The sequence below is a fragment of the Populus alba genome, chromosome 15, assembly GCF_005239225.2.
Source record: "Populus alba chromosome 15, ASM523922v2, whole genome shotgun sequence".
NCBI classification, from domain to species: domain Eukaryota; kingdom Viridiplantae; phylum Streptophyta; class Magnoliopsida; order Malpighiales; family Salicaceae; genus Populus; species Populus alba.
The window spans coordinates 11,212,920-11,219,931 of NC_133298.1; positions in this window are offsets into that span (position 1 = coordinate 11,212,920).

The window sequence follows — 7,012 nt, forward strand, 5'->3', positions numbered from 1 at the left end:
TATGTTATCATGCAATAATCACACATCCATCCTCTATATTCATAAACAAGTTCTTAAATTCAATATGCAAAATCAGGACATTAGCATAGGTATAAAATTATGTTTCAGCTCAAACATAGTCCTAAGAGCATAACAAGATCATAATTGACACATTTCATCATTTCATTCCATCTGTCTTTCATTCTTTCAACAGCTCAGCCTTTAGTTAGGGTTTGTTCTTCAACATGCATCAATTTCTTTTGTTATAGATTCCGCAATGACATCCTTTTTATTCTTATTTTCCTAATCTTTCCATTTCATCTTTTCAAAATTGAAACTGCAAGAACCTTGAGTCATTCCATTTGAGGTTTCATTCTCATCTTGTTTTAAAATCTTAAAATAACAAGTAAGGAAGTGAGGTTACTATTACCACATGATTTTCAAACAATATTTGGGGAAGGTTTTGGTGGTTTTCCACCTCTCCCTCTCAGTTTTTCTCTGCTTCCTTTGTTGTTCCAGTCGGCCCTCTAACCTCTTCCTTTCTTCATGTTTTCGGTTCTCTTTCCACTCTCCAACTCTCTTCTCACTCAAGTATTCAAGGGGGTGACATGCAAGGATGGTTTGGATAGGGATTTCTTTGCAAGAGGGGGTTGTTGTAGCTAGGGTTACTGCCAACTTTAGGGGAGAGGAAAATCCATCTCTTTTCCTCTCCATGTATTTATACCCCCTCTTAAATGTGGTGGGTTGTGTTTGGGTGTTCTTATCTTTACACCCATTATATTATCCTTGGGTCAGTTCTCTCATGTTTTCCACTTAGTATATGTCTGTCCATTTCTTTATTTATTTTTTTTTAATGAGGTTTTACAAGCAACCACTATTCTGAGTTTTGGGAAGGTATAATCCTTCACTAACCTAGCAAGTGACATCAATGAGGCATACCTCTAGCTTGTTTTACATGTTTAAAGATATTTTTGAGCCTGCTTTTAGTGTTATGATGTTCTTTGGTTTTGATTTCATTAAGCACCTAAATTGTTTGTTGTTTTTGTTTAAATCTTTTTTTTTAATCAAAATGTGAGTAGTATAGATCAAAAGTAACAAAGTTGAAAAACCAGAGAGTCAAATTTACAAGCATGTATAACCTAATGAACAAAAGGGAACAGGCTTCTAAAATGAATTTAATGGATAAAAATTTATAACCAAAGAAAAGACCAAAGGGAACATGCTCCCCGAACAAAGATGCCAAGTAGAAGCCTGAATTAGCAAAATTAGTTGTCCATTAACCAACAAAACCAAGCAATAAGAGATAGCTGAATGACCCTAAGGATTAGCAATCGTGTTCAAAATAGCTAAGGATGCACAACAACATGAGGCACTCGTAGGAGCACACTAGTACCACAAAACAACCAGATTTTGATCCATAGTAGACTTGCAAGAACAATTCAGCAACAAACACACGAGCTACAACAGGATAGCTAGAACTCTACATGTAGCAGCAACTAGGGGTCACAACCAAAGGCAGTCTTAAAAGTAGCCAATCAAAAGAGCCTTCAGCTGCAAACAAAATCCAACAACGGACCAGCAATAAAAGCTAGCAACAAACAAAGCTTAGATTGGATCAAATCTAGCATGCCAACACGGCATTCAGAGCAGCCAGAAATACCAACAGTCAGCTTCAAGAAACTGAGCAAACTGCATTGCATAAAGCAACAACACAAAGCCAGAGTGGGAAGCCGACAGACCACAACAACTTTAGCAAACCATACCAATTTTGTAGCAATGACCAGGTCACCATTGGGACAAGATCTATCAAGCAAGATCTCTTCACTGATAAGCATACATCTAGAAGGAAAGGCTCTACCTGTAACACAGTAAATAACATCACACCAGCAATAGGAAACAACCTGCATTTAACATCCCCATATCCAGGATTAAGCAACAATCTCATGTCAACTGATACACAAAGTAATTAATTTATATGTGTGTGTGCGTGCACACACAAGGTGTTCATATTAAATTTTACTAAAATTTTGGCAGAGTCTCCCCTACATCGAGAGGTCCCAAGTTATCGAAATTTAACTTATTTACACTTTTAATATTTCACATCTCATAACTCAATCACGACCCAATCGTCTTGGGTCTTAATCTCACAAACATCATCATCATCACAACCATAATATCTATAACATACATTGAACAACAAATATCATTATAGAGGAATAAATGAGATAAACATGTATAGATGGACACCTTCATATCAAATTCAGAGTTAAGATTATCTATTCAAGTTTAAACATTGATTATACAAATTAAGTTATATGAAAGTTGTAATATTACAAAATATAAGGGTATATTCCCTAGAACCTAGAATTACAAAAAGTAAACATAAGCTAGGATCTACTCCTATCATGCATGCGAGAGTCCTGAAACAAAACACATATTATTAAAACATGAATATCACAATAAATATAACAACACAAATATCCAACAATTTAAAAAGGCAAACATGCATTCATATTTTATTCACTTCTCCTTTCTGGTTTTCATTGGAAACTCTTTCTCATTCAACTACTAAAAATTATTTCCTCTTCCATTATCAACCTCCATTCAAGATTTTATAAGATCAACAATGATTATTTTCGCTTAACACATACCAATACCACTTTCACTGGTATCATCACACCCTATAGGAGTCAATGCAAGATCCCCTTCCTTAGGATCCTAACATACACTAAATATATGTTAGCCAATACATGATGATCCTCTTATCCAGGATCCTAACATACACTAAATGTATGCTAGCCAATACATATTCCTCTTACCCGGGATCCTAACATACATTAAATATATGTTAGCCAATACATGATGATCCCCTTACCTGAGATCCTAACATACACTAAATATATGCTAGTCCACGCCCCATGTTGTAACCCATTTTTGGGTCCCCACAAAAAATAAAATAAATAGCCAAAAGAGGTTAGAAAAATAACAAGAGGCATGAAGCGCCCAGAAAATGATCAGAAAAATTAGTCAAGGAGGTTAAAAATACAAAGATGGATTTTTGACAATATATTCTTGAATGATGAGAGCCCTGGTGGATAAGAAAATTTGATTTTTTGAGGAGAAAAGTCCAAATTTGGAGGTTTATGGACTTAATTGGATTTTTATTGAAATTATAGAGGATTTGAATGCAAGAAAAATTAATTTTTAAGTCAATTTGGGCTTTAATTAGAAGAAATTTAAGTTCTGGGGCCAAAATATATTTTTTAGGAATTTATTAGGTCAAATCAGGGGCTTAATTGCATAAATATTGAAGTTTAATGGCCAATTAGGGGCTTACTTGTGAAAATCCGAAACCAAGGACCAATTTGGAAAAGGCGCAAAGATAGAGGGGGCTGTATTGAATTGATTCAGGGGCCTAATTGAAGAAATTAGAAGTTTATTGATTAATTGAGGGTCAAATTGCATAAATCAGAGACCAAGGACCAAAGTGGAAAAGGCGGCCAAATATGAGGGTGGCGATTGAATTTTTCAAGGATGCAATTGAAATAAACAAAAGATAATTGAGGGTTGACTTGTAGATTGACACATGTTGGTGCCCCTTTTTGTTATTTAAATGAAACGACGTGTTTTGCCCAAAACGACGTCGTTTCATGTTAAATAATAAAAAAAAAAGAAAAAAAGAGAGCAAAACAGTGTCGTTTTGAACGACATTGTTCCCCTTTCTCCTTCCCCTTGACATGTAGCAGGGAAAGGTTATTTTTTCTTCTTTCTTCAACCCCATACGCCAACGCCTGCCACCTCCTGAAACCCCACACACCGTCATGATGATGCACCAAGGGAGTCGCGCCCTGCCAGCCACGCCCACTGGCCAGCCAGCCCGGAGCTATGGCAGGGCAGCAAAGCCCTGCTCCCTGTGCGCTGCCATAGGGTGGCAATAGGGACACCCCCGCTCCCTTGCCCCCTATAAATGAAGACTGGACACCAGCACGCGAGAGGGGGAAAAAAGAAAAGAAAAGGGGAGAACCCGAAGAGAGAGAGGGAAGAGAGAGAATGAACGAGAGAGAGGGAAGAGAAGGAACAAACCGAAAACAACAAAAGAAAAAAAGAAAACTGAGAACAAAGAGAAAGGAAGGAACAGAGAGAACCACCGAAAACGAAAAGAAAGAGGAGAGGGGAAGAGGAAGAAACCTCTCTCCCTCCGCCGTTTGAACAACAACACCGCCGCTTGGAGTCATCGTCCGTGAGCCACGACACCGTCACCGGCCTCCACCGCAGCACCACCAGCGACCGCCTCCTCCGCACCAGGTACAGTCTTCTTCTCCCTTGCATTTTTGCTGCATGCATTTTCCTCCTGCATGCAGGAGGCGGGGAGGGGGGGAAATAATTCCCCCCCGGTTGAATAATGTTGCTGGGCCAGGCTGATGCTGGCCCAACGTTGTTGGTCCATTCCTTCTCTGGGCCAGTCGAGTTCTGGCCCAGAAATATATTTGTGGGCCAGAATCAGTCTGGCCCAATCCTGTTGTCTGGGCCGGGTCTGGCCCAGAAAAAAAAAAAAAAAGAGATGTTGGGTCGAGATCGGCCCAATCCCTTTTAGGCTGAGTCCGACCCAGTTAGTTGGGCCGGCCCGACCCACATAATATATTATATTATTTATTATATTGTTTTATATTATTTATATATATGTGGATATATATAAAAAAAAAAATTAAAAAATATTCTGAAAAATCCTTGAAAAATATTTTTGATTTTCCTGCATATTTTTATCAAAATGGCTTAATATTGGTTTTTTTTTTATACCGTAAAGATACAAATCCAGTATTAAAATACCCGCTTTTCATCAAAACATCAAAAAAATATATATATTTACATAAAAAAAATGTTTTTGTTTTAATGCATATGGCCTAGTCTCTCCATATATATATATATTATGACATCTTATTTTTACACAACAAAGAAAATTTCAAAATAATATATGTATTAGCATGCATTTTGGCTTTAATAACCAGTTTATTCAAGCCATGAGAACTAGGCCAATATTTCAAAAATTCCAAAAAAATTATTGTGTTTTCTTTTAGTATTTGGGGTTACAATCTTATACGTAAGACGTATTCCGAATATTAAATTCTTTTGTTAGCATCAGAATTACTCATTAAGATAAGGATCTCCTTACCAAGAAGGACTTTTCTTGAACCATACCAACAACTAGGAAAACATGAAAAGACCTTAGATTTTATCAGACAATAAAACAATGCAGCTTACCTTAGGTAGGGCATATTTGGGGTGCTAATACCTTTTCTTTACACAACCAATCCCCGTGCCCGATCTCTGAGACCAATTAGGGTTCCTAGTGACCAAAATACTAGGTGGCAACTCCCATTCCGTTTTCCACCCACAAAAGACAATATTTTCTTGTCTCCCCAACATTTTCCAAATAGAGATAGATAGATTTACATTGTAGATAAAAAAATGGAAAACATATAATTTCGCCGCGACACCGCAAACGTGCGACACCCCATATCACACTTCTCATATTTTCGTTGTCAGCGATAATTTTATTATTTAGCAATTCACACAACACCCTTTCACCTTGAATACACATACATTCAGAATACTATCCAAAATATCAACATCATTATGCAACTTTCCTCCTCTCACATAATATCAACATCATTACACAACTTTTCTCCTTTCACATAATATCCAACATTCGGTAATTCACATTTCACATCAATAACATATTAAATTATGGAATTTAACTAGAAAGTATATGTATGGATCATCTACCTATAATAGATGCCCTACTTATGCTCCCTTGATGTTGTTGCTATTATTGTTGCACCACGCATGTGGTCCCTCCTACTAATCACAGGTTTTTCTCATAAATTTTTCTCATTCAAGGATATGTTTTATAATAACCATATCAACAACCAATAAGTCTGTCTTTCAATAATTTCTTTATATTTTATGTTTTTCTCACTACACCCATTAATATTGTTGTTCTTTATCCAACCATAATTATCTTTCCTTTCTTTATATTTATATTGTTACTGTTTAAATCTCGAACTGTTACTGTCTAGACATTGGACTATTACCGTCCAACTGTTACTGTCTTGAACCATTACTGTCTAGACATTGAATTGTTATTGTCTAGACATTGGACCGTTACTGTTTGGAACCGTTACTATCTAGACATTGAACTATTACTATCTAGACATTGGACTGTTATTGTAAACATCTAAAAGATATATATATATATATATATATATATATATATATATATATATATATATATATATATATATGAATTGATGACTCCACCATCACTGCCAATTTCTTAATCAGCAGCGACATAGTTTTCACTACCGATTTCTGAATTGACAATGACATAGTTTTTGTAAATTGTCTTAAGGTGTTAGGAGGGAGGGGAAAACCAGTTTTGGATAGACCAAAACAAGGATAAGAGCACATCTAAACCAACCCCAAACACCCACCTCATTTAATAGGGAGTATAAATACAAGGAGAGAGAAGGTGACTCTTCCTCTTCCAAAAAGTTATCTACTGCAGCTGCATATCCAGCTAGATGTTGTTGTTCCCTTCCTCTTTCCCAACAGAAACCTAAACCAAACTAGTAGAGACTACCTTGTGATCATGTGAGGGAGAGACAAGACCTTGAGAGAAGATTGGACAGCTGCCTAGAGAGAAAGGAAAAGGGGGCCAGAAAACATTAGAGGAAGAAGAAAAAAGAGAACCAGCAGAAGAGGAGAAAGAATACTGTCAAACCTTCCTCAAACTTAGTTATATTCAAAATGTATGGGTCATGAAACTCCCTTCCTCTTCTTCTTAAGACCCATAACCAGAAATGAAGAAGAAAATCCTTAGAAAATTGACCTAAGAGCTAAGCTAGTTGTGAAAGAAACTGAAATTAACTAAGAGGACAAGGAAACAAAAAACAAATGAGGCCAAATCCAAAAACATCTAACAAAGAAAAATGAATAAAATGGAAATAACAAATCATGGTAGAGGGCTGGCCTT